Source organism: Pongo abelii, chromosome 4 (assembly GCF_028885655.2).
Source record: "Pongo abelii isolate AG06213 chromosome 4, NHGRI_mPonAbe1-v2.0_pri, whole genome shotgun sequence".
NCBI lineage: Eukaryota > Metazoa > Chordata > Mammalia > Primates > Hominidae > Pongo > Pongo abelii.
This window is the reverse complement of record NC_071989.2, coordinates 4,935,623-4,963,066: the sequence shown is the minus strand read 5'-3', so window position 1 is coordinate 4,963,066 and position 27,444 is coordinate 4,935,623. Positions and strand designations below refer to the sequence as shown.

The 27,444-nt window shown below is 43.8% G+C and overlaps 1 long non-coding RNA gene across 3 annotated transcripts; it reads right to left on the bottom strand.

Moving 5' to 3' along the window:
* Positions 1-12,767: 12,767 nt before the first annotated feature.
* Positions 12,768-25,094, bottom strand: LOC129059262 (uncharacterized). 3 transcript variants are annotated; one of them, XR_008525049.1, is made up of 6 exons: positions 24,905-25,094; positions 22,980-23,270; positions 16,893-16,978; positions 16,403-16,491; positions 15,870-16,068; positions 12,894-14,791 (listed from the first exon to the last, which is right to left on the bottom strand). It is a non-coding gene; the product is annotated as an uncharacterized LOC129059262 (long non-coding RNA). The 3 variants fall into 3 exon arrangements; XR_008525050.1 differs by lacking the exon at positions 16,893-16,978 and having other exon boundaries at positions 12,768-14,791; positions 24,905-25,042; XR_008525051.1 differs by lacking the exon at positions 16,893-16,978 and having other exon boundaries at positions 12,894-14,637; positions 24,905-25,093.
* Positions 25,095-27,444: the final 2,350 nt, after the last annotated feature.

Here is a 27,444-nt window from a genome sequence, read left to right as displayed (position 1 = left end):
TATCCCAGATGAAGCAAAACAGCAGCAAGTTTCTGAGATCAGCAAGAGTTCCGGGATCATTTCATCTCACTAGCTCTGGGTGCCAAAGATCTTTCAGAAATTCTTGAACTGGAAGCTGGTGGTGATCTCATCCCTGTCAAGAATGTCACCGTTGATTTATTTAACATCTCTGGAGGTGTTGTGGGTGACATTTCTTAATACATAAATTGGTAATAACAAAGTAATTCTAGCTACAAAGAGTTTGTTTTCTTGTTTTGCACATTCAGGAAAAATGAGCCCTAGAAGAGGAAACACTAGGACTATGTGTCTTAGTCTAACATAGACTATGGCTGAAGCAACAGAAATTTATTTCTTCTACTTTTGGAGGCTAGAAGTCTGAGACCAGGGTGCCAGCATGGCCAGGTTCAGGTTGAACTGAATGATGTCCCCCTTGAAATTCATCTTCATATGGTTGAAGCTCTAACCACCAATGCAACTGGATTTTGAATATGGCTTTTAAAAAAGTAACTGATGTTAATGAGCTCATAACAGTGGGGTCCTAATCCAATAAGACTGGTGTTCTCATAAAAAGAAAGAGAGACACCAGGGACGTACAGGTATAGAAGAAAGGACACAGAAGAAGGCAGCCATCTGCAAGCCGAGAAGAGAGGCCTTAGGGAAAGCAAACCTGCCGAGAGCTTCATCTTGGATTCCCAGACTCCAGAACTGTGAGAAATAAACACCTGTTGTTTAAGCCTTTGGGCTCATGAAATGTTATGGCAGCCCTAGTGGACTGATGTACTCCTTCTCTTCTAAACACTTTTGATGTTGCCTGAGTGCTGATCTTGTGGTCTCTCCTACCTAGGTTTGGAGCTGCACCATGCTTCCTCCGAGAAAATGCCCCAGAATGGTTCATCATCCATCTGATGAAGAACCTAGTCTGTCGCTTAAGCACTCATCCGAGCCTGCTAGTCAGCTACAGGATGTTTGCAAAGACGTTTCAGACCCTAAGGGCATCTATCAACCTCTTCCAGCTGTTTGCATGCTAAGCACTATACAGAAAGAAAAAGATGACAATGTTTGCCTCCAAGGAGATTAAAATCATACCCAACAATAGATATTAATGACCTGACTTGAGATAATTTAGTGTATGTATTGTTTTAGAATCTTTGAATTCCTTTCTAGTCCTCTGTTTCTAGAACAACCACAAAAACATGTGTTTTTGTGTCATTGAGAGAGGGCTTCCTTCACCCAGCTTGCAATTTGAGCTTCTGTTGTAAACTTGGACATTCCCAGTCTCTGTGGTCCTTGCTGCAGTTCTGGCGTGATAGGGTTAGAATTAACCTTCTCATGTTCCTACAGCCAGGAAGGAGTGGAGAAGATGGATCCTTTCCTTCCAGCATTGGACATGGACTGGAAAAGTGCTGCTCCTGTGGATGCTGCTTCCTGGCGGCACACAGGAGACCTGCACCCGCACTCTCAGGTGATGCGTCTAAAGTGGACTATATTTCAGTTTCTGCTGATGCCAGCTGGCACCTCAGTCCACCTTCCACGTTGTAAAAAAATTAGCTTCACAGGCGGGGCGTGGTGGCTCATGCCTGTAATCTCAGTACCTTGGGAGGCCGAGGCAGGTGGATCATGAGGTCAGGAGATCGAGACCATCCTGGCGAACACGGTGAAACCCCATCTCTACTAAAAATACAAAAAATTAGCCGGGCGTGGTGGCGGGCACCTGTGGTCCCAGCTACTCGGGCAGCTGAGGCAGGAGAATGGCGTGAACCCGGGAGGCAGAGCTTGCAGTGAGCTGAGATGGCGCCACTGCACTCCAGCCTGGGTGACAGAGTGAGACTCCATCTCAAAAAAGAAAAAAAAATAGCTTCACAGATGGTGCTGCCCTTCCATTGTTGGGTGCATTTTCTTTATGTAGCCATGACAGTATGCTTCACATTGTTATCTGGTAAAAAAGACGCTTGATTTCTTTCATAAAACGTGTACCATGCTATGCAAGATCATATGGCTTACTTTACACCGGCCTGGCCTCATCAAGAATATTACGCTGAGTCTCAGGGAAGCTGTTACTCTCTGAAAGACCAATTATGTGTTCATAGCATGAGGTCCCTGCCCTGCAAACTCTCATAACCCTTACTCTAGTGGGCTCAGACACATTAGAAACGCTCCCTCCTCCTCTGCATTTTTTACATTACAAATCATGATTTCACTTCTTGCCCTACTTAATAAACTAACATTTTCTGAAATGTGAATCCAAAGAGCTAGATTTTTAACAAAGTCTTCATCTCTTCATTTCTAAGAGGAGGACAGTGTAAATCCTGCATTTCATAGTGTGGCAATCAGATGGAAAAGTATCAGAGACAGCTTTGTAAACTGCAGGATCCATAAGACGTTGCCTGAAACTTTTTTCTGTTATGCACCTTGGTAATTTTTTCTCCAGAATTTCTGTTCTAGGAAGTGCTACAGAACCTGCCCAGTTTTTGCCTGATCCAACCCCACCTGGCTGCTGTGGCCTGGCCCAGGAATGAGTAAGTGGGCCCACCTAAGTCAGCCGTCATACCCTGCTCATCTGCCCTTGAATCCCTCCCTGGCCTGTTCCATCCATCCAGGCTTGACTTCCAAGGATGAGTTTCTCTGGGATGTTTGGATATGGGGGAAAAAGAAAGCCAGGTCACTCTATCGGTCGGTAGGCACTCTGGGCAGCCACGTTCTGTAAAATACGAAGCCAAGTCCCAGACTCCCTGGGATGCCCACTCATGCCTCTGCCCCTCCCAGGGTCTGGGTGTACAATGGCCCGGGGATTCTCTGAACCTTTGACAAAAAGCTGTGTGAGTTGGCCTTACATCACTTGCAACCTACACCTAACTAATACACAAATAATTAATATAAAATCTCAGAGCCCACCCTGCCCAACAGACAGACCAATTACCAACTGCACCATTTTTACTCTTTTATAAGAAGCAAAGATTTGTTGTGGAGTTCTAGACCACTGTGATACTATTGCTACTTCCTTTATACTAACACAATTTAAGGATGACATCACCATCATTTCTGGACATGTGTGAGCTGGTGGAGGTAATAATCCAAGCATTGTTCAGGATCTTGATAACACAGTTACTACATAATTGTTTAACTCATCGAGGGACTATCCAGGCCTATGGATTGCATCAAGGGAACCTTGATTTCATTCATTAAGGCTATTTATTTCTCCCTTGGGGATTTTCCTCTCCCGCCCTCTAATTGAGCCATCCACCTGGGATTCCCAAAACATTCACTAAGAAGAGGCTGGAGGGGGTGTGAACCACATAGGCAGCGTGGGGATGAGACACCAATCGTGACTGCCCCAGAAGACTCACACAGCAGAGGCCTCTGAGTAATGAGAGAAAGGCGGCTCAGCATTTTATCACGAGTCTGTGTTGAATTCGTGACAAGTGACTAAATGAAATCTTTGACTCATTCCTGGCAAATTAAAATGTTTTACAAAGCAGCACCTCTTTATGCCAAATACATCATTCTCATTGCCAAACGTTGTGTGTTTTCCAGAGCAGAAGAGCTTGGTGTCCCCATGGACAGAGGTAAGGTGCTGACCACTCTGGGCACTCCAGTTCATCTCATCATGTTGGAGATCATGATGCTAAATGCACTTGTCATTTCTTCATTAGTAGATGAAAAATATAAAAATACAATGTGTTTTGGAATTGAACAGTGTTATTCCTCTTCAGGGAGTTCACTGCGATGAGTGTGCAGTTGCAGACCTGGAAATATGATATTGAACATTCTATTTTGGCTCCTGGCCTTTCAGAAGTCAGAAGAAAGACAGTAAAATAGAATCGATTCGTTCTTCAGAAAAAACAGAAAAAAGTATATTTTAAATCAGATTATGGAGAGCTAAAATAAGTTAGTCCTGTTGATAATAAGAAATATTGTTGTTAGTACAGTAGTGTTCTAGAAGTTTGGGGACTCAAGCTGTTATTGAGGAAGGGGCCTCACTGAGGTTTTATGCTGCTTGGGAAACACAGGGAACCACCTTGGTCCCTTGGTTGAGTCATGAGGATGCCTTGTGCTGTGACTTCTGTTATGGTCGGCTGGGTGGGAGTGTCCTCAGCATAACAAAGGCAGAGCATTGGGTCAATACGGTCACCTTTAAAGAGAAGATTAACCGCTCCTGTCTTCTACACACTCAAAAGGGAATTCTTGAGAAGAGATGGGCTTTATTTTAGATATTGTATGAGATAAAGAGCTGCATTGTGGAAGGGAAGGTCCCCCGCCCACCCAACCCTGCTTCCTTTCTGGCCCACCCTCTCCTTTCTCCCAGGTCTTGGCCAGGGGCCTTTGAGACCCCCATGCACACCAAGCCTCCACCTGCCGCAGAAAATTCCTCCGTGGCAGTGGCAGCTGGGGCAGGATCAGGACATTCACATTGCAGAAGAAGGTGGGGATCCATCTCTGTAGCTTGGAAAGGAGAAATGGTGAGGGCAGAGACAGGAAATATGGAAAAGGCCTAGGAAGGAAGATATTAAAGAAGAGGAACAAGAAAGGGGAATGCAGAGCTCGGCCATGTGCACTGCTCCACAAAGGCCTGGGAGCCTCACAGGACAACTTTGCAGAGGTCTGAGCAATGAGGCTAGATCCCGGAAGGGCAGGAAGCCAGGGAGACCATACCTTCCGGAACCTGCAGGCGTCCAGCATGAGTTTGCTTTCAGAACAGTGTGTCTGTGCTCCTGGTAAAGGTACAGAAGGAGCTTCTCCTTCCTGCTCCAGGGACAGGCTATGCTTGGGCTGCCCGGCTGGAGAAACACCAGACTCCATGCCCGGATCCTGCTCTGGGCTCGCTGCTGACAGAGGGAATGCTCTCTCCCAGGCCTGAGGGCTGGTTATGGAACTCCATAAGGGGCAGCTAGACCCTAAACAATCAGTAAGAGGGGAATGCCAATCCAAAAAAATAAATAAATAAAATTGGAAACCAACCAAATAAATATACAAAAAGAGACGGATTTTCATCTCTCTAGTGAACACCTCAACATGTCCATGATAAAGTCATGGGTAAAACTTTCTGCATGTCTAATCTCTTAGGCCATGAAACTAGAGGGGGGAAAAGTCTATACTTGGTTTCTATTCCCTTTGGATAATAATAGGTTTGTGATATTAGCCAGACTATTAACTCCCTTGAGCCAATTTCCTTCTCAGTTGATTGGAAAAAAATGATGGTGCTTCACATGGATATTAAAGGTCCTGTGTAAGCTATACAGCTAATTATCACGACTGTGATACTGTACATTGGAACCTAAAATCCATTAAACACACTAATGCTTAATGAGCATTTACTATATGCCATGTATTTTGCTAAACTTTTAAAGGTACTTACTCATTTAATTTTCACAAAAAACTCATGGAGTAGTTTCTTTCATTTTATTTATTTATTTTTTATTTTTAGGTGGAGCCTAGCCCTGTCGCCCAGGCTGGAGTGCAGTGGTGCCATCTCTGCTCACTACAACTTCCACCTCCTGGGTTCAATGGGTTCAAGCGATTCTCCTGCCTCAGTGTTTTCTTTTGTTTTGTTTTTTCTTTCTTTTTTTTTTTGTTTTTGTTTTAGAGAAGAGAAAAATTAGGCACAGAGAAGTAAAGTAACTTTCCTGAAGTAACTCAATACGTAAAAGAGTTGATGATCTTCAGCTCATCAACCAAAAAATGGATTTACATCCATTTAATAAGATAACAAATTCTGGAACTATTTTCTGTAGGGGTGCAAACAGCTTTATCTTTCTGTTAAATAACTTTTGTAAGCCAATTAACTTAAGAACATCTTCACACATTTCAGTGAATCAAAACCTCCCCTGTAACTGAGGGTTGCAATGTGTCCAACCAGGAATTTATAAAGCGCAGGTCAGTGGTGAAGCATGTGGGCTTAGGAGCAGGTGGCCCGATGCCAACAGGAGGCATTGGGCAAGCTACCTGATTACTCTGTGCTTCTGCTCTCTCTCTCTCTCATTTGTAAAACAAGACAAAAGAACCCATCACATGGATTTGTGGGGGGAAGAAAAGAGTTAAGAAATGGCAACCACTTGGACCAGTGCCCAGCAGCACAGCGAGCATAGCAAATATTATATGCCAAGCACTGCACACTCACAGATTGAATGCTTAACATTATAAAAATAACAGGCACATACTTTTAGAAATAGTAATTAATAAGTCTAGTAATTTTATAAAATAGGAAACAATCAATGTTACAGGATCCTCTCAGAGGCCTGCATGTGTCCTGACAGCTAGGACAGGGCCATGTGGTGATCTAGGAAAATGTAGGAAGGAGAGACTCCTGAATAACCAGTGCTGGTGAAGACTCTGGAGGGAGGATGGACTCCTGAGTACCTAGTGCTGGAGAGGACTCTGCAGGAAAAGTGGACTCGTGAGTACTCAGTGCTGGAGAGGACTCTGGTTGGAGGGTGGACTCGTGAGTATCTACTGCTGGGGAGGACTCTGGAGGGAGGATGGACTCGTGAGTACCCAGTGCTGGAGAGGACTCTGGATGGAGGGTGGACTCGTGAGTACCTAGTGCTGGGGAGGACTCTGGAGGGAGGACGGACTCGTGAGTACCTAGTGCTGGGGAGGACTCTGGAGGGAGGAAGGACTTCTGAGTAACCAGTGCTGGAGAAGACTCTGGAGGAAGAATGGACTCTTGAGTAACCAGTGCTGGAGTTGGACTCTGCAGGAAAGATAGACTCTTGAGTAACCACCAGTGCTGGGGAGGACTCTGCAGGAAGGATGGACTCATGAGTAAACAGTGCCAGAGAGGACTGTACAGCAAGGGTGGGCTTGTGAGTAAGCAGTGCTAGAGAGGAATCCGCAGGAAGGATGGACTAGTAAGTAACCAGTGCTGGAGAAGGCTCTGGAGAGAGGATGGACTCGTGAGTAACCATGGCTGGAGGGGACCCTACAGAAATGATGGACTCATGAGTACCCAGTGCTGGAGAGGACTCTGCAGGGAGAATGGACTCATGAGTAACCAGTGCTGGAGAGGACTCTGCAGGGAGAATGGACTCACGAGTAACCAGTGCTGGAGAGGACTCTGCAGGGAGAATGGACTCACGAGTAACCAGTGCTGGAGAGGACTCTGGAGGGAGGATGGACTCACAAATAACCAGTGCTGGAGAGGACTCTGGAGGGAGGATGGACTCACAAATAACCAGTGCTGGAGAGGACTCTGGAGGGAGGATGGACTCACAAATAACCAGTGCTGGAGAGGACTCTGGAGGGAGGATGGACTCACAAATAACCAGTGCTGGAGAGGACTCTGGAGGAAAGATGGACCTGTGAGTACCCAGTGCTGGAGAGGACTCTGGAGGGAGGATGGACCTGTGAGTACCCAGTGCTGGACAGGACTCTGGAGGGAGGATGGACCCATGAGTACCCAGTGCTGGAGAGGACTCTGCAGGGAGGATGAACCCGTGAGTACTCAGTGCTGGAGAGGACTCTGGAGGGAGGATGGACCCGTGAGTATCCAGTGCTGGAGAGGACTCTGGAGGGAGGATAGACTCGTGAGTATCCAGTGCTGGAGGAGAATCTGGAGGGAGAATGGACCCATGAGTACCCAGTGCTGGAGAGGACTCTGGAGGGAGGATGGACTCTTGAGTACCCAGTGCTGGAGAGGACTCTGGAGGAAAGATGGACCTGTGAGTACCCAGTGCTGGAGAGGGTTCTGCAAGGAAGAAGCTTTCAGAATAACTGCTGCTGGAGAGAACAATTTCATTTCAGGTAAATGTTCTCATAGTTGCTCATTCCCATAAGCTAATATCTGTAATATATACACACATTCATGATTATAAATACTGTTAGAATACATAATACCTGTAGTACCTATATAATACTTGTATGTTTGTGTATATATTTGAGTACAAAATATACATATGGACATAACGTATGCAGAAGTTTTTGTAATCATGAAAACAGGAAATAATCCAATGCCAAATAAAATGGGAAGGTTAAGTAAATGATACTCTTTTTGTCCACTCTCTGAAACACTAGAATGAGGAAAATGCAGGGATCTTGGACCTTGGACAATGGCTGGGAATTTTAACTCCTTATAAAACTATTTCCAGAGTCCAGCATGTACATGCTGCCATGAAAGTTTGGATCTATACATAAATATTATTGTATAAAATGGCTTGAGTTGCCATGTGGAGAAAGAGACACAAATATTCCGGATTCAGTCTCTGTTACGCTTAGATTTCTGTGTTTGTGTTAACTTACCTCTAACCTGGGCAGCTGAATGGAGGTGGCAGTCAGTGACATCCTCCCCCTTCTTTTGGATCCCCTACCCCAGCGCCTGGACTATTGTTGGACATGGGACAGACTTTTCGACTGATTATTTTGTTCATCTGTTATTTATGGTAAGTCTTATTTTGGGGAGCACTTTTTGTTATCTTGAAACGCTTGAAACCCTCCTTAGGTGTGAACTTCTGAGCGGATGCAGGCATCTCCTCCTGTCCAGCTGCAGTATGTCTTGCCTTGGGATTCACCCTTTGGCATTCATTCTTCAAAGCCCAGCCCCTTGCTTCTCAAAAGCCGATTCCACAAGTGCCTGCTGCTGAACACTGGGTACAGAGACCTGGGTGACAAGAGGCCGGCAGCCTGGGCCCCAGGCAGGGCTCCTGAGCAATGCCTGCATGTTGTCTTTTGTATTAATGAATTCTTTTATTTTCTGAATTCTGGTGCTTGGACATCCGGGGTCTTGCTGACCCTGGAGGGACTGCCCTTGCCAGAATGAGCTGGTTCTTAGAACCCAGGGCTGTGCTTTCCAAATCAAACCAATCACCTGGAGTCCATGCTCCAACCACCTTCTCTGTGGCCCTCACACTCCAGGCCACCATGCACCTGCCCAAATCACCCCAGGCCAGGGACCAGACAGGAAGGGAGAGCCCCTCACCCCTGAGCTGGCTCAAATGATTCAATGATTCAGGTTAGCTGATCTGAGCCTTCTCTGGCCCACACTCGCCTCGCTCCCTTGCCCACCTGGTTGGCTGTGCGTCTCTGTGTGGCCAGGCGTGACTCCTCTGTCCAGGGATCTGCAAGGATAAACTTTCTTCATGACAGTCTTTCTGTGTCTGTGAGTCCTATCATCCCTGACTTAAAAAAAAAAAATTCCAGGTACCGTGAAAACACCTTTGGTTTACTTGAGACATAGTTCTCTCTATGGCTCAAGCCCCAGGGACGACCTTCTTCCTTCTGGTACTTCCCAGGCTCTTTCTCGCATTTCTTTTAGAAGTTGCCAATTCCCTTCCCCCCTCTGGCCTCTCCTGGCTTTCCCAGTCCTATGGGTGCCTGGCGCCCTAGGCAGCCACTCTGGTGCTGGCCCTGGATCATGACCAGCTCCCCCTCTCAGTGCGGGACCTCCCTGCACCACTGTGGCCATCCTGGACTGCAGGTCCCCCTCACGGTGCTTCCAGCCCATGGGTGAAGCTCCCAGCTCTACCTGGATGCTTGGTGTGGCTCAAGGCCAGCATTTACAAATGGCTGTAAGAGCAGGCACTGCTCTGCAGGGGGAAGGGTGTGACAAACAAATGCTCACCTCTAAGCCCCTCTGCTACAGCATCCCTTCTCCTTTTGACAGCCCAGATTGTTAGCGTTGAATAAGATGTAGTGTTTGCTGGCACAGCAGGGTGACTATAGTCAACAATAATGCAAGTGTACATTTTTAAATAACTAAAAGAGTGTAATTGGATTGTTTGTAACACAAAGGATGGATACTTGAGGGGAGGGGTTCCCCATTTTTCATGTGATTAGAACACATTGCATGCCTGTATAAAAACATCTCATGTACCCCATAAATATATGCTTCTACTATGTATCCACAAAAATTAAAATAGAAAATTTAACAACAAAAGAACAGCAGAAACCAGATTGTTAGCACCTGGGGACTGCGGGCCCGGCTGACCTGCAGTGCATAGGGCGGCCCGTAGGTGGCAGCATAGCACCGGTCGCCTGGGGGGGTAATAAAGGGCGCCCTCCTGGCCCAGGGTCCTCAGGGCAGGAGGGTCCCGGAGTGTCCCCAGGCCCTGCAGCCTGGGCAGCCGCGCGGGCGCTGTCTCCAGAGGGGAGGGGACCCAACGCCTTGGGAGTGGACTGAAGCTGGAAAAACAAACAAACAAAAAAACATCGAGCTTTTCCTGAGAAGGATTCCCAGCCAAGGAAGCAGGTGCTGCGATGGGACTTGGGGATTCCTGGTGGGCGAGAGAAAGGTGCTCCTGGGTGGCCTTCAAAGAGCCCTTCGAAGAGTCCACCCAGGAGCACCAGCAACTGAAGATGCAGAAGAAGAAGCGGCCGCAGGCCGGAGGTCAGAGCATCTCCATGGGGAAGCCAAGTCAGGGAGAAGCCACGGGCTTGGGAGAGGGAGGGAGAGGCCAGGGCGTCCGCTGTGGTCACTGGATGGCTCGTCTATGGCAGGAGAATCTCTGGAGACGCACCTGCCGCCACTGCTCACAGAACTTAGTGCAGAGGAAGAGCGAGTCCTCGCTGAAGACTCGGGTTCCACTCATCCCCCGCCCTGCCTCACCTGAGGCCTCTGCCTTTGCAGGGGGACTGTGAGGTTGCAGCGATGTGTTCCCAAATAGCTCGTGGGTTCCACTCAGTGGTCCGTTTTAAGAAAACTGTTAGAAATCTCAGCCTAGTACTGAAATGTGAGTGCCGGTTAGCATTGCTTTTAAGGATCTTACAAAAACACGGACTGATTTCTACAGAGAAGTGAGACGAAACGTATTATTGCTATCGTGTGCCAACTCAATAGGGCATTTAGTTTGTTAGTAATATAATTCAGAGAATAATACTTATTATTATTTTCATTATTTGACATAGTTCGCAATTGGGCAGGGGCCGCGCTGCCTCCTCCGCTCAGCTGTTGTGGCCTGGAACCCACTGTACTTGGCTCTGCCTCTGACTCATAAAGTGAAGTCTATAAATGATTTTTCAATTGAGTTCAAACTGAGTATGGAAATCAATTACTTTTCAAATACCCACTGCAACAATTAATCCAAAGCCTCACTGCTGAGCTCTGCTCACTAGTTCCAGCTCTGTGCGTAGCTGGGAAGCAGGGAAATCCTGATGCTGTGGAATTAAACGGGAGTTGGAGTGAGTTTGGGAAGGACAAGAATTTTCCACGCCAGCATGGTCGTTACCCTGTATGGTGAAGTGGCAAGACCGTGAGGCACAGAAAACATGGTTTTTGCGTCAGCTCTTCTGTTAATGAGGCCTGTCTCAGTTTCCCCATTATATTCTGTGCAAGCTTCTACCCCAAATGGGGTATATCTCTAGTCTGCGACTTACTTCGAACAATATTGTTTCTTACTCAAATTACACGCTCCATCCCCGAACTGAAGTTACACGCTCCATCCCCGAACTGAAGAGATGCACAAAAGAGATGAGGAAAGTAACTGCTTAGTTCTAGGAAACCATATGCGGCACCCCTGAACTGTGCAAAACAGTTCTGACACAAAAAACCACGTTTTCTGTGCCTCATGGCCTTGCCACTTCACCACACTGGGTAACGACCATGCTCGTGTGGAAAATTCTTGTCCTTCCCAAACTCACTCCAGCTCCCATTTAATTCCATAGCCTTAGAAGGATTTCCCTGCTTCCCAGCTGTGCACAGAGCTGGGACCAGTGAGCAGAGCTCAGCAGTGAGGCTTTGGATTAATTGTTGCAGTGGGTATTTTAAAAATAATTGAGCTTTTTATTGATGGAAAGATTGTTTTAGGCTGGGCACGGTGGCTCACGCCTGTAATCTCAGCACTTCGGGAGGCCAAGGTGGGTGGATCACAAGGTCAGGAGACCCAGACCATCCTGACCAACATGGTGAAACTCTGTCTCTACTAAAAATACAAAAATTAGCCGGGCATGTTGGCACACACCTGTAGTCCCAGCTACTTGGGAGGCTGAAGCAGGAGAATTGCTTGAACCTGGGAGGTGGAGGTTGCAGTGAGCCGAGGTTGCGCCACTGCACTCCAGCCTGGCAACAGAGTGAGATTCTATCTCAAAAAAATAAAAAAGAAATATTGTTTTATATTATAAATGCATTCATTCTTTTGTTGCCCTAAGATGTTTAAGCACATTTTGTCCATAAAGATTGTACCTATAAATTAGAAAGCAGGGCAAAAGCAATGACATAAAACTTAGAAACATAAAAAGTCACGAAATAGTGTTTGTGATGACCTGTTCAAGGAATTCAGTGGATATACTGACTGTGTCTACAACACTCTCTATAATTTGCATAATCATAGCACACTGATTTAGACATGTTTGATAAACACTAAGGCTTGCCTAGGTGTCTCACCTCACCAACATGACTGGGTGATGTAAAAAAAATAATTGGTAGCCGAGCACCGTGGTTCACACCTCTAATACCAGCACTTTGGGAGGCCGAGGCAGGCAGATTGCCTGAGGTCAGGAGTTCGAGACCAGCCTGGCCAACGTGGTGAAACCCCATCTCTACTAAAAATACAAAAATTGGTCGGGCATGGTGGGGCATACCTGTGGTCCCAGCCACTCAGGAGGCTGAGGCAGGAGAATTGCTTTAACCCAAGAGGTGGAGGTTGCAGTGAGCTGAGATAGTGCCACTGCACTCCAGTCTGGGTTGACAGAGTGAGAGTCCATCTCAAAAAAAAAAAAAAAAAAAGATAGGTTATCTTTACCCTTAAGAAACTTTTACCAGGAATTACTGCTTGTGGCTAATAGATTTCATTTGCATAAAATCTTTAGGTATTGAAAAATGTGATTCACCTGCTGTGTCACATGGAAGGAAAACATTATCTTTATTATCCCGGCAGGAAGTAGGCCTGCCCTCTGCTCTGCAGGGAGACAATTTCTGTATGCTGTAAGGTGGTTTGCTATGCAGATAGCCTTGAAAAGATGATCTGGAACAAAAAGCAGTCAGTGCCTCTCCTGGCAAGATGTGCAGAAACATAAGAGGCAGGTGGAGAATCGTCTGGTCTCCCCACATCTACGTGTAATGCCTCAGAGTCACGGGCATGAAGAACTCACTGGCTATGACTTTTGAATGTGTGTGTAAATGAATCCAAGGCTGGAGATGACAGAGATTCGTGATGGCGGCCTGACAGGCAAGCACACGAACTCTGTGCCTCTGGCCCTTCTGACGTTCAGGCTGAGAATATAACACAGAAATCCATCTGTGTGTCAGCTGTTTGGACATCTGGCTGCATCTAGGCATGGGGTATTTACAAGTTTGGTGTGCAGTACTTGGAGAGTGCCCGTGCACGCATGACCGTAATATTTTTGGCCCCAACTGGTGGCGTCACCTCACAGTCCCCTGGCTACTGCCCCTGGGCAACACCAGCTGTGGAGGGGTTATGCCACATCCTGGCCCTCCAACATCTAGGGCCTGAGTCATTTGATCGAGTTTACTTTCCCCAACAGTAGGAAATGCTACGTTAGACCCTCAGGAGGAAGGAGCAGAGTTGGGGTGTGTGCTCTGGAAAGAGAAGAGTCAGCTTCAGGTGTGTGCTGTCGCCACTGAGTTCTTTAGTCTTTGCTGAAGTAGACAAAGTGCCTCTCCAAGATGTTTATGCTACACTTCACAATAGTGGTGATGTCCCTGAATGAAGGTCCCGAAAGCTGTCGGATTTTCATTACTGTTACATTAGCAACTTGCCATAATACAGATAAAAACTTTGTCTTGCAAGATCCAGTGTGGCCTCACATGATTGGATCACTTTGTATATAATGTGGCACGTGCCAGCAGACTGCACAATGATGTTCTCAAAGACAAAAACAGCTTCTTCTTTATGCTTTTATGCCTTGGGGTGGCACTGATTGCTTGAAACACCTCCCTGGGAGGTGACTTAGACATCTGTAAATCTTTTAATTTGAAGATGACTCTCAAAGAGGGGTATTGAGAAATTCTCCTTTATTGCGTTTTGAAATTCCATCCTGAAACTTCTTTTTGCAGGAAGTTAGGTGCTCAGATATAAGGGATTTGGCCGTTGATCTATGCATTTGTGTATATTCTTCTGGAAGCAATGGCTTCACTGACTATCGCTAGCACATATGTGAATAAGCAGCTGCAGCTTGAACAAAATAGGAGCAAGAAACGAGTTAGAGGGTTCTGTTTGGACTTTCAGGAATAATAACATCACAGGCAACTCCTAACATGGGTTAAAATGGAAATAGCATGCTTTATGCTTACAAAGAAAACCAGTAAAGCCTTCTGCTCGTCCTAAGCAGTTTAACAAATGCACCCTTTAGTGTTGTAGAAAATAGCCCAGAATCATGATTTAAACAACACTGGAAGACAGTGTGTCAGTGACTTGCATATTAGAAGATGACACCGCAGACACATGTGTTCAACAATAGTGCATTTGCACCAAATGCTGCTTTTTTCATTCCCTCCTTTATTCGTCTCGTCTTAAACCCTGTCTGGAAGGCAGGCGTTTGGATGAAGCGATGATGTTGACAGAAAGGGCTCTCCTCTGGGGCTGAAGCTCAGTGCAGGGATTCTCAGAGCTGTGGGAGACCTTGATGCAGGAGAGTGAGTAAAAGCCAGAGGAGGTGGAGGCTGCTGAGGGAGCAGGTGGAGCATGGCTAACTGAGGCCCCGGCCAGAGAAGGATGACGTCCAAACTAAGATTTGAAGGAAGTGGTACTTATGCTGGAAAAGAGGACAAGAAAGCAAGCCACCAGGGAGGATCTCATATAGACGTTCTATGTCTTCTCTGTGTTTCTAAAATACTGACAAATCATTAAAAGAGAGAAGCTGCACTGATGACATCCTTGATCTCTGTTTCAGGAAATGGACTTGTTTTCTGTCAGGGAAAGTGAAAGATAGCAGAGTAAAAAGAAGATTAATTTTGTACCTACTGAATTAGAGGGTTATAGAAAAATGTGATGGGCATCATCTCACTGAGTTCTCATGACACATCTCAATGACAATCACTGTGGTCACAGCTGTTCTGAAGGGCAGAGCCAAATCACTTCCCCAGGACAGTGCCTGGCTCTGTGTTGGCATTCTGTCTGGATTCAAACACACACGCACATACCTGATGTCAACATCTCGAGAGGTTCCCACTCTTTGGGTGTTCCTGTCTGAAGCTTTTCAAGATAAAATCTGAACTTATTTGTAAATAGAATGCATTTTAGTCCCACGGTACTGATAAACATAAATTAAGAAACCCTAAGACCTCCCTGGCTTCTAAAGAATCAGAGTTTCTTTCTTATTCACAAGGATGCAGGTGGACAGGCCTCATCCTGTCTGCAGTGACTCATGGACAGGAGCTGTCTTGAAGGTCCACCATCGTCAGAGGGAAAGAGCCTCCAATGTCATTACAGAAAGGGACAATGTCCAAAGGACCTTGTGGGAGATTTTCATTAGTCCCATCATTGGTGAAGAGCATTGACCACCCATTGACTGGGGCTCAGCTGCAGGGAGCTGCCCACAACTATGGGCTGGTTTGGGGACATGCCCTCTACTGCACAAGGACATTGCCGAACCAGGCTTGCCATGCATGGCCTTTACATACAGATCACAAAAATAGAGGACTTTTTTTTGACAATATCAACATATAAAAATAAATAAGATGAAGTGAGACTATTACATATTTTCACAAAAATTTGAAGATCTGTTCTCTGAATTTCCTAACTAAAGAAAAATGTCTACAAGGTAGTTAATTGCTTTTAGCCAGGGTTCTATTTTGACTGCCAACAACTCCCTGCCTGAAATTTGAGTTGTTAGAACATTCAGGCATCTGTTAAGGAAAATAAGGAAGTCATATGTCTTTTCCTTGGATACAGCATGAAAGCCACACATTTTTCTATTACATTTTTACTGAAAATATAAAAGGTGTGAGGAACAATTTTCCAATAATTTTAGGAGTGTTTGTTTACCTGGAGAAATTGGTGAGGCTGGCACTCACTGTGGCGCAGTGTTCTTGGGCAAAGCATGAGGGATCCAGAGGGTGTCCTGGCTTTGGCTTGGTGGGGCATGGCTATCTCTGGACTGTTAGGAAGGCACTGGGGCAGAAGCAAAGGCACGTGCTCGGCACTGGCAGGGCTGCTTACTGATTCGAAGGAAGCCACTGAAAACCTAGGGGTAGGTTGGAAATAAAAAATATTAAGAAAAACAACCAAGGGCCGAGGGACGAGAAAAATCCATTTGGCTGCAATGGAATTCAGAGCTGGAGTCAGGGTTGGTCTGTGCCCAAGGAGGTCCTCAGCTCGTAGCAACAGGGCCTTCTGGGAGGGCTTCATCTTCTCCCTTGAGTCCCACAAAACCCTTGAAGGTGTTCCTGGGGCAGTCCATGTTCATCCGAGGACACAAAAGCTTCCTGGAGCACTTCCCAGCCCCAGAGCTGCTGATGGAGGCCATGGGGTTCCATGAGTATGCAAGCCTCTCCTGGTCATCAACCCTAATGTCCCACCTGGAGCAAGAGCTGAGCAACGTGGAGAGAATGTCCACAGTGCACGCTCCTCTTTTTCCTCGCTCTTGTTTCCGGTAGCTGACCCCTTCCTGCAAGGACAAAATCAAAACAACAACAAAACACTATTGTTTCTCAGAAATGACTTTCTACTTAGCTTAAGCCCCTCCAGGTTCATTCACATTATTGCAAATGACAGAATGTTCTTTGTTTTCAAGGCAGAATAGCATAACATTGTGTTTATGTACCACATTTTCTTTACTCATTTTCTCATGATGCACACTTAGGTTGATCCATATCTTGCCTATTGACCAAGCACTTGGCTAGTGCTGCAATGAGCATGGGAGTTTAGGTATTCCTTTGACAGATTGATTTCAGTGCCTTTGAATATATACCCAGAAGTGGGCTTGCCAGATAATATGGTAGGTCTGATTTTTTATTTTCTGAGGCCAAGCACAGAAAGACAAATATAGTACCACATAATCACACTTACATGTGGAATCTAAAACAGTTGAACTCCTAGTAGAGTGAAGATCCTCTGGGGATGGGAGATGTAGGTCACAGGGTACAAAGTTTTAGCTAGACAAGAGAAATAAGTTTTAAGATCTGTTGCACAGAAAGTTGACTACAGTCAACAGTAACCTATTGTTATTTCAAAGTAAATGAGAGAGTAAATTTCAAAGGTCTCACCACAAAAAAATAATAAGTAAGCAAGGTGAGGAATATGTTAATTCACTTGATTTAATCATTTACATTATTTACATATATCAGAACATCACATCGTACCCCATGAATGCATGCAATTATTTATTTGTCAACCAAAAATAGTATTAATAAAAAATTACTTTCTTGGGAGGCTGAGGTGGGAGGATCATTTGAGCCCAGGAGTTCGAGGTAACAGTGAGCTACAATCAGCCACTGCACTCCAGCCTGGACAACAGGACAAGACTGTCTCAAAAACGAAATGACTTTCTAAATTGCACACTGACATGAATGATATAATGTGGAAACCAACAGGGTATGCATTAGAGTTTTGTCAACACTGTCCTGCTTCTTCTGAATGACAGAAGTGGACCAGTGTCATAAAGATGACCAAAAACTCCTTATATACATCCTGGCTTCAACTTCCCCATAAACCATCTTTGGGGGAGCGAGCTAAACTTTTGTTTTGTCTTAAAATATGTATAGTTTTTCATTGCTGTGCCAGGCAGAATTCTGATGATTTCTCATCCATTATGTTATTTAATTCTCAGAATAAATCCATGGCTCTTACATAACCAATTTAAAAGTGCAAGCATCTAGATGTGAAAAGATTTCACCCTGGGGTGAAATGACTAATTCATTGAAGAGGAAGCCATCAAAACCAAGATGCTGCAAAACTTCTCCATGAAACTTTTAATTCCATTGGCTTTTTCTAAATTGAAATTTGTTCATTTTTAAGAAACTGAAATGAAGTCATTTATAAATACATTATTTATAGAAACTTTGAATTAATAAATATGACAGTAATAGCCTAAATTTGTACAGCTACTTATAATTTTAGGAACAACTACACAAATATTAACTCAGTTCATAAGTTTTTGTGACTCATTTACAAGTAAGCATTTTTAAAATGGTATATATTTAAGTAGAACATGCTGTTGAGGTCTAGAGATCCACAGTGAAATGGTTGCTACAGTTAAGCAAATTAACCTATACATCACCTTTCATCATTATCCCTGTTTTTGTGGTATGAGCACCTAAAACCATTCTCTTATCAAGTTGCCAATACACAGTACATTATTTACCACAGTCCTCAGGCTGTGCATTAGATCTCCAGATTTATTCATCCGCCATAAGTGAAAGTGTTGCAACTGTTTTTTTTTTTTTTGAGACAGAGTCTCACTCTGTCACCAGGCTGGAGTGCAGTGGTGCGATCTCGGCTCACTGCAACCTCCGCCTCCCGGGTTCAAGCAATTCTCTGCCTCAGCCTCCCGAGTAGCTGGGATTTCCAGTGCCCGCCACCACGTCTGGCTAATTTTTGTATTTTTAGTAGAGATGGGGTTTCACCATCTTGGCCAGGCTGGTCTTGAACTCCTGACCTCATGATCCACCTGCCTCGGCCTCCCAAAGTGCTGGGATTACAGGAGTGAGCCACTGCACCTGGCCTAAAAGCGTTGTACTTTCTGACCTACATCTCTCCGTTTCCTCCACCTCCCTGCCCCTGGTCACCACTGTTCTATTCTCTGTTTAACATATTCAACCTTTTTTTTTCAGATTCACATATAAGTGAGATTATGTGGCACTTTTATTTCTATATCTGGGTTATTTCACTTAGCATAACGTCATCCAAGTTCATCCATGTTGTCACAAATGGCAGGATCTGCTTCTTTAGTAAGGCTGCATATTATTCCATTGTGTTCATTCATATACCACCATTTCTCTATCCCTTCATCTGTTGACAGACACTTAGGTTGTTTCTATGTCTTGGCTATTGTGAATAATGGGGGAATGAATATGAGAATGCAGACAGTTCTCCAAGATGCTGGTTTAATTTCCTTTGTGTATATACCCAGCAGATAAATCATTGTGGTATATGGTAGTTCTGCTTTCAATTTTTTGAAGAATCTCCATACTGTTTTCCATAATGTTTGCACCAATCCCTATGAAAATTCCAATGGTGTTTTTCACAGAAATAGAAAAATACCTAAAATTTATATGGAACCAAAAGGTCCCAAATAGCCAAGGCAATTTTGAGGAAAAAAAAAAATGTTGGACGCATTACACATGCTTATTTCAAATTAGATCACAAAGCTATAGTAATCAAAACAGTGTGGTACTAAGAGTATGGTAATGTTTTAGACACATAGACCAATGAAACAGAATAGAAAGCCCAGAAATAAACTACATGGTCAGCTAATTTTTGACAATGCCACCAAGAAGACAAATGAGAAAATAATAGTCTCTTCAAAAAATGATGCTGGGAAAACAATGTCCACTTACAAAATAAATAAATAAATAAATAAATAAGTTGGGTCTTTATTCTACATTACACACAAAATCAACTCTAAATGGATTAAAGACCTTAACTTCAGGGCCTGAAATGCTAAATCTCCTAGAAGAAAGCATAGGGGAGAAGCTCCTTGACATTGGCAGTCATCAATAATGATTTCAAAAAATTACACCAAAGGCTCAGGCAACAAACATAAAAATAAAGTGGTACTATATCAAGCTGAAAAGCTGCTGCACTACAAAAGAAACAATCAACAGTCAAAAGACAGCTTACAAACTGGAGAAAATACTTGAAAATCATATATCTGAAGAGGAATTAATACCCAAAATATATAAGGAACTCACACAACTCAATAGCAAAAAGAATAATAACTGGATTAAATATAGTCTCCAAAGAAGACATGCAAATGGCCAACAGGTATGTGGAAAGATGCTCAAAATCACTAATAAAGAAATACAAATCAAAGCCACAGCAGGATACCACTTCACACCTGTTAGGATGGTGGTTGTCAAAAAGACAACGGATAGTAAGTGTCGGCAAAGCTGTTCAAGGCTTGTACACTATTGGTGGAAACATAGATTGGTACAAGTCAGCATTTTCAATTACATAATTACAAATTGGAGGACTTGAGCAATTCTAGTTAGACATAATAGTATCATCTGAATATTTGTCCTTTGTATATCTGTAAGAAAATAATATTTAAATATTTTAGTAAAACGTAACATGTGGATCACCGTGCACATGTTCCTGTGTCACAGAATGAGCATACCCTGGTAACCTCTACCTGGGTCAGGAAAATCAGCAGCAGCATCCTGGAAACTTCCTTATGTCTTCAATCTGCATTACCCATTTAGGTCTCTTTTTGGACTTCTTATAAATTAGATGATACGACATGTCCTCTTGTGTCTAGCATCTCTTATTCAAACTTTTATGAGTAAAATTCCTTCTGGTTGTTATAAGAATCACTAACCAAGGTCTTTGTATGAATGTCTACCTTATCAGTAGAGATGAGCAGTGCAGTTGTTACACAACCACAGCATCACACAGTATTGCCTAGTGCATCATATACATTATATAATGGTTCATATAGTAGTATTAAGTATAATATACCATACACACAGCATGTATATAATATAGATTGGTTTACATATGTGACTATATGTATGTATATATATACACACACACACATATATATATAGTGCATATATATATATAAACACACTTTTGTTATGGAAGATTTCAAACATGTATGACAATAGGCAGACTGGTACACTAAACTTCAATATACCATTATCTTGTGCCAACAACTTGGACACTGTGACCAATCCTGTCCTATGCAACCTTCATTCCACTTGCCCATTCTTTTATTAATTTGAAGCAAATATTCCCGAGTGTGTCTGTGAAGATAGATTTAAAAATCATTACATAATTATATTAAAATAAATAATTCCTTAATACCAGTGAATAGCCAGTGTTCATATTTCCAATATTTTCATTAATGTGCTTGTTTGTTTTTTAGAGTTTATTTGTATCAGAATCCAAATTAGTTCCAACATTTTGATTAATTGATATGTCTTTTAATATCCCATACAAATTCTTTTTGAACTCTTTTTTCCTAGCTATTTTGTCATTGGAGAAATTTGTTATTTGTCCTGCAGAATTTGTATAGCTTCCAGTTTATTAATTGCACTTCTATGGTGCAATTGAAATGTTCCTCTGCCCTCTGCATTTCCTGAAATTTGTTAGGTGACACACATACATATATGTACATAGATATATGAATATACAGATATGTGAAATTTCTCAAGATCAAAATTTAGTCTGAGTCACTAACGTTAAGAAAACCCTGACCAATAGAGATAGTGACACCATGAAGAGAGAGAGTTCTCACACTCTATGCCTGATAACAAAAAAGACTATGAGAACCACATGATGACCACAAGATGACTTGCACAAAGGTCATCTCGACCTTGCAAAAAAAATACTTCTGCAAGGACATTTGCCCAGCAGCTGCCTGTCCAACCTTGCACTGGAATCACCTTTGCTATTGAACTTTGTAGCCAAGGATAATTATTCCAAAACAATTATGTAATCTTTTTTCTTTAAAAACCCCTATCTTACTTTATCTCCCTAATAGGCACATAGTTTACTATGGTGTGCACATTCTCATTGTAATGCTTTATTCCCAAATAAACATGTTTTTCTTCTAGACAGCCTTTGTCTGTTATCTAAGTTGACATATACACATGCATATGGACACACACACATGCACACATACACACATATCATACCTATACACACATGCATACACACAAATATGCATCCATGTATTATGACATATTTTATATATATTTTTTCTGTCTTTTTGCTAGACTACTTTGCAGGAGGTGTTATGCCTCCTATGCAATTAGTGTCCCAGCCTCCAATGTCTTTCAACTTCTCTCCTTTCTTTGCTGGGGCTGCCAGGGTACTCACTTCTCCAAACCCTCCTCCCCTTAAACTTGCTCTCAGAAGAGAATCTGTCCAGGTATGGTGACTGGTGTGATGGTTAATTTTATGTGTGAACTTGGCTCAGCTGTGGTGCTCAGCTGATTGGTCAAACCTTAGTCTAAACATGGCTGGGGAGGTATTAATATTTTGCAGGAGTGAATAACATTAAAATTATAAGACATTAAATAAAGCAGATTACACATCATAATGTGGGTGAGCCTCATTTAATTCGTCAAAGGCCTTACAAGACTGAGGTTTCCCAAAGAATAAGGAATTTGGCCTCAAGATTGCAACAGAGGAACCCTGCCTGAGTTTCCAGACTGCTGCCCTGAGGATTTTGGACTCAAGAAGTCCACATCGAATCATACCTGCATCCCCAGGCTGTTGGCCTGCCCATGGGATTTCAGACTTGCCAGCTCTCACAATTGCATGAGATGATTCTTTAAAACAATTCCTCTCTTTCTTTCTCTCTCTCTTTCTACATACACATACACACACACACTCTCTCTCTCTCTCTCACACACACACACACACACATATGTGAGGGATACATATATATATATCACTCACGGGATATATGTGTGTATATATATATCACTCACAGGCATATATATGTGTGTGTGTGTATACATATATATATATAGAGAGAGAGAGAGAGTACATACTCCGTCATTTATGTATATATCCTATTGGTTCTTTCTGGAGAATTCTACCTAACATAGCTAATGAAACTAATTGACTAGTTGCATGTCTGTTTCTCAAAGAGAAACGCAAAGCTTTGAGCTAAAGTCATAAATCTCGAACTAACTGTGGGACTGGAGCGTCGGTGGAAAGTCAGAAGCACACATCTCTTGGACCCTGCTGTTCTGAAGTCATCCCACCCACAAGTGGCCTCCTCTGCTTTCCATAGATCTCTGTGAAAGCTGCTTCCTAATGACAGCTGGAGCTGTGCATCAGAGAGGGCTGGGCTTGGAGGTGGGCATCGCTTGTTCCTGGCTTGGAGGCTGAGTGAGATCAGAGCATATTTCCATTGCTAGGGCTAAAATCAAAACTCCCCTCTTCAGACAGGGATTACAGCCTGGTTAGAGAGCGACTCACCCTCTGCACTCTGGTTGCTTTTACTGCCGGGCTGGCCCTTGATCGGACTCGATGTTTCCCAGATGTTCTTGCTTGCACTCATACCTCTCCCTCCTCAGTGTTGCACCCATCCCTGCTCACAGGAAAAAATGACTTTTTGTACGAAGCTCTTTCCCCCACAGGGCAAGCGGTGTGTGCCAAGGTCCTGGATGCCTCCTTGTGAAGAGCCTGCCTCGCATGAATGCAAATCAATGATTTTATCCTCAGATCTGCACAAGACGTGTTTGATGGAGTTCTACATTTCTTTAGGCCCTGAAGAGACACACACATTCCGTTAGGAGAATGTTGTGAGCTACTGAGTACTGGGTGGGCAGGAGACAGGACATTTGGGACTTGGAGGGGTGGTGGTTTTCCAAATAACACTCTTTTGGCTGCTGAACAGTCGAAGTAGGAAGAGCTAGAGCCCCCCACAGCTGATGACAGCCCTGCAAGCCAGGCTCAGGAGAGCAGCCTTCAGAGTAACAAGGCTTCTGCCTTAGGAAAGGCACTATCTTCCTTGCTTACCAAGCAAATGAAGCTCTCTGTGCAGTTTTAAATATAATATACAAGCCATATCTTCTAATAGTTTTATTATTTCAATGTTTTATTTTATGAGGATCTTTGAAGCACCAACCCTATTCACAGCATGGTGTGCTCTGCAGCAGGGAATGCTGTCTCCTTTCTTCAGTTTATCCCTATGCACATCTGTGATCCATCACAGCACAGCACGGTATGCCCAGGGCAGTTATTCTAAGTTTGGATTCCACCATTGGTTCACCAAAGAAAGTTACCTAGGATCCCTGCACTTCCGTTTCTTCATGTATCACATAAGAATAATAATGGCAGCAACCATTATGAGTTATTTGAATAATTACAAAAAGATAATGTACTTGAAGCAGTTGAAGTACCCATGAATGATAGCTATCATCATGGTCCTATTTTTCATTATTATCCAGTTATTTCATTATTATCCTGGAGCACTTGTTCTCAACTGGGGACAGTCTTGCTCTCCCAGGGATATCTGGCATTGTCTAAAGACACTTTTGTTTGTCACAGCGGGTGGGGGGGTTATTGACATCTTGTAGGTACAAGTCAAGGGTGCTGCTAAACAACCTACAGCACACGGAACAGCCCCACAACCAAGAATTATTCCACTCAGAATGTCTGTAGTGCCAAGGTTGAGAAAACCTGCTCTACAGAGAGTAATGCGAGGAATGAGGAAAACAGTGTGAGAAACCAACAGTCTCAGAGGGTGTGGGCTTTGGAACATTCTTTCATCCCTACTGCAAGTGGGGACATATAGTCTCTTTACAGTCTCTGAGACTCTGGAATTCTGAGTTTCCTACTTACCTATTAATGAATCTGGAAAAGCGCAGCTGTTAGCACTGTGTCTGCCTTCCCTCATTGTCCAATAGAGAGCATGTATTACAGAACAGAAAGGGATGCAAAACACTTTCTGTAGAGGTCTCAAGACCTCTATACCATGCTAAAAATATGCCTCTTCCCAAGCCCCATCTTAAAGATCAAAACCATGAAATCTTCCTAATGTATGCCTCTGAGCCGTGAGCAGTACCGAGCATGTTTGAAACTTACAGTTCCTGGACACTTCTCTATGTTGTACAACGCATATGCACAGGAGCACGAGCAAAGCATTAAGATTTTCCACTAAAATGAAAGCTTGTCTAATTCATAGATACATCACCCATATCATTTCCATAATTATAGTTGATTTCACCACTCAAGGTTAATGATTGGAAAGCTATTTGAAATGACAGAATTGCCCACTGGTCTCTGGGCTATTGCCATAGGCAGAGCCTATTGCTAAAGTGTGTCTGCATCCCCAGTGGCTTAGTCTTATGCAGCAAGAGCTACAAAATTACACTGGAAAGAATTACTCTTGGTAATACCATAGCTAATAGCAGGTTGCCTCAGAAGTAAAGGCTCACACCAATACATCATGGCTGCACACTGGCACCCACGTGGTTCTCAAATAGAGCAATCTTGCAGAGCAGAGGAGCAGGAGGGGAATGTGGAACACAACAGCAACTCTGGTCCCTGGGCAGCTTTCTTGGGGGATGTTACATCATCTTAAAACCCAACCCCATCAACCTGTGAAATTGACACATAGACACCAGCTGCTGTGACATCACAGAGGGAGGAGAGAAAAGCAGGAGGACTGCTGAAGGCATGAGGCCGCACAAAGCTGTTTCCAGCTTGCATCACAGCCCTGATTTCTCTTCATTTTCACACTTTTCTCCTTGCCAAGATATTGACTGCTGCCACACAGGTGTCATAGACAAGGTCTATCCTTCTCCAGGACATACTGGTGTGGGTCCTCTCTACTCTTGGCAACCTGTCCAGGCTTCCAGGGCAGGAATTTATCACTAGAGCCCTCTTATAAGAGCGGCAAAGCTGTTTCAGTGCTGAGAGCTTTTCCCCATCAGATAAGGCTGCGGGAACGACTAAAAGCAGGATGCGTGGTGGTCTTAAAAATTCTGAACCTTTGACTCGAGCCAAGACTTCAGGAAAACAAAAGTGCAACAGTTCTTGGTAGAAGAAGCATTAAAAATTAGTTTCTAAAAGTCATTGGAGCATTCAATATCTTCTTTCCTATTGTAACATATCTCAAGAAAGTTTCTCACGCTAAGTACACTTAATGGTAACAACAGAAATGTTGATTAGAAAATGTAATTTTATGACTGCATACACCAGTACACCAGGTACATATCTATAGCATTTGACTCTGCAATTGACACCTGATTGGCTGATCAAGATTTCTCATGTTATAGAGGGCAGTGTGCCTTCCTGCAGTGTGACGTTTTCTTAAACTTTCTGCCTAATAACATCATTGGTTTTCACCACTAGGTTTACTCTGCTTTCCACATCACTTGATGAGTTTGAGGAAACAACAGACCAAGACCGTAAGTGCACAGATGTAGCAGTGGTGCCCACACATTTGTCCTCAATGAGCAAGGAATCATTCTTGCAGGCTGGCTTTAAAAACACATATACTATTAAACAGTTACAAGTTAATGTCAATGGGTTTCTTTGCTCAGATGGTCATGGTCTGCAGTGCCAAACACAAACAACAACCCCATCTTGATAAGTAGAACATATGTTCTAGCTTCACCTCTAAAGGCAGCCTAATTAACAACTGACACTGTCTACTCATATTTACTGGGAAAAGATAATCAATGACAATACTCGTCCCAGGGAAAAGGGCTGTGACGTAGGATGTCACAGTCTCATATCATTAATCATGAAGATGGAATTGTTGCAGCCCTGAAACTCTGGATTTTTTTAAAAAAAATGTACATTAGAATTTAAGATGAAACTGTTAGCATAAATGTTGCCATTAGCAGGTGATCACTATCAAGATATCCTATCCCTTGAATTCAACTCTAAGTTGCCCCAGAACAAAACAGTGAGCTGAGCCAAGTTGCCACATCACATCAGTGCACACACTGCTCTCAAGCTCCAGAACTCTCCTTTTCCTTCTTTTCTCAAAAAGGGCCTGGAAACTGTTATCAGTACTGCCCAGAGTAATGATGCTTACATCATATCCTGTTGAGGTATGCATTAAAGAATGGATGGTTCCATTTATCTGTCTGGTGGAGATGACTAATGAATCTGTGTCTACAGTTGTGGCTTCTCTTTGGAGTTCTGATTCTCTTTGTTTCTCCCTGCTGCTGTGGATCACCACCTGGATGCCTGTAGCCACCAGGGTTCAGGGCGCAGGGCACAGGAGTGAGCCCCCACCTTCTTCCCTTTACACGTCTTACTTGTCACTATTCCAAACCCATCCTTCTCAATGAAGTGCAGCCGTCATCTGGGGACGGTCCTTGCTATGCCTCACTTTCATGCTGTGATTTGGAGGTCACTGCCCTGATCACAAGTTAACTCAGCCTGGAGGTCAAGGCCTTGAGCTCTTGTCTCCATCTACGATTCAGCCTCCACTCCTGCTGTCCCATCCATGGGCCCTTTGTTAGCCAGGTTTCACCAGAGAAGCAGAACAGAACCATTAGTGTATGTGTATGTCTATCTGTCTACCTATCTATCGATTTATGGAGAGAGAGAGCAATCATAAGAAGTGGTGCACACAATCAACAGGGGCCAGAAGTCTCACAACATGTTGTCTGCAAGCTAAGACCCATGAATGCGGGTAGCATGACTCCAATCTTAATCCAAAGGACAGAGGTCTAGGAGTGCTGATGGTGTGAGGCCCAGACTGAGAGTCTGAGGGCAGGAGAAGACAGATAACCAACTCATGCAGTCAAGTAGAGATGTTGAACTCTCCCTTCCTCTGCCTTTTTGCTCTATTCATGCCCTCAATGGATTGGGTGAGGACCATCTACATTTGCTTTACTCAGTTCACAGATTCAAATGCCAATCCTCTCTGGAAACACCCCCACAGACACACCTAGTATAATGTTTGGCCAAATGTCTG